This window comes from Theropithecus gelada, chromosome 15 (assembly GCF_003255815.1).
Source record: "Theropithecus gelada isolate Dixy chromosome 15, Tgel_1.0, whole genome shotgun sequence".
Classification (NCBI taxonomy): Eukaryota; Metazoa; Chordata; class Mammalia; order Primates; family Cercopithecidae; genus Theropithecus; species Theropithecus gelada.
In genome coordinates, this window is record NC_037683.1 from 55,120,771 (window position 1) to 55,121,989 (window position 1,219).

At 36.4% G+C, this 1,219-nt stretch overlaps 1 pseudogene; it reads left to right on the forward strand.

Annotated features, from left to right (window-relative positions):
• The first annotated feature begins 457 nt into the window (after positions 1–457).
• On the forward strand, positions 458–593 carry LOC112608790 (annotated as a pseudogene).
• Positions 594–1,219: the final 626 nt, after the last annotated feature.

Consider the following 1,219-nt stretch of genomic DNA (forward strand, 5'->3'; position numbering starts at 1 on the left):
GATATTATGTTGAGTGAAATGCACAGAAAGATAAATACCGCATGTCATCATTCATATGTGGGAGCAAAAAAGTTGGGTTCCTAGAAGTAGAGAGTAGAATTGTGATTATTAGAGGCTGGGAAGGGTGGGATGGGGAACAGAGGATAGAGAGATGTTGGGTAACAGATATAAAATAGCTAGATAGGAGGAATAAGTTCTAGTGCTCTAGTACACTGTAGGGTGACTATGGTTAACTGTAACTTATTGTGTATTTTCAAAAAGCTAGAGGAGAGGATTTTGAATGTTCCTAAAACAAAGAAACGATTACTATTTGAGGTGATGGATTTGCTAATTACTCTGATTTGAACATTATACATTGTATACATGTTATCAAAATATCACCCTGTATACCATAAATACATACCATTATTACAGCGACTAAAAATAAAAGGAAAAGAAATCAAATGTAGTAAAAAGGAAGCATATCTATTTGACAGACCTGGAGCAGTTACTGTCTGCTGCTAAGGTTTCCACTACAGATGCAAGAAAAAAGTGTCCTCATACTTTCTGTCTGTCTTACTGTGGCAGCCAACATTGAACAGAGGATAATAGAGGGAAAATAAATGAACAAACAAACAAAAAATACCAAAGCTTAAGATTTAAATGTTGTTAGTCCTAGGGTTATAATTTATCTTGATGTAGTCAAATTTATCAATTCCTATGTGGCTAGTACTTTCTTTCTTTAAAATTAAGGTATAACTTTCATACCAACAAGCTGGTATTCTTAAATACCAGCCCAATGAATAAGCGTATGTATGTATGTAACCACATACCACAACGCAGATCAAGATGTAAAACATTCTTAGCACTCCAAAAGCCTTTCTCATGTCTCCTCCACCTTGGTGCCCCTCCCACTGTTCTGACCTCTTTCATGATAGATTAATTTTGCTTGTTTTGAGCTCCATATAAATGATACCATACAGTATGTATTCCTTTGTGCCTTCCTTCTTTTCTTGTAACTTTTATTTTAGGTTCGGGGGTACACGTGCAGATTTGTTACATAGGGAACTCATGTCAAGGGGATTGGTTGTACAGATTATTTTGTCATCCAGGTACTAAGCCTAGTACCCAATTATTTTTTTCTGCTCCCCTCCCTCCTCCCATCCTTTACTCTCAAGTAAGCCCAAGTGTCTGTTGTACCCTTCTTTGTATTCATGAGTTCTCATCATTTAGCTTCCAC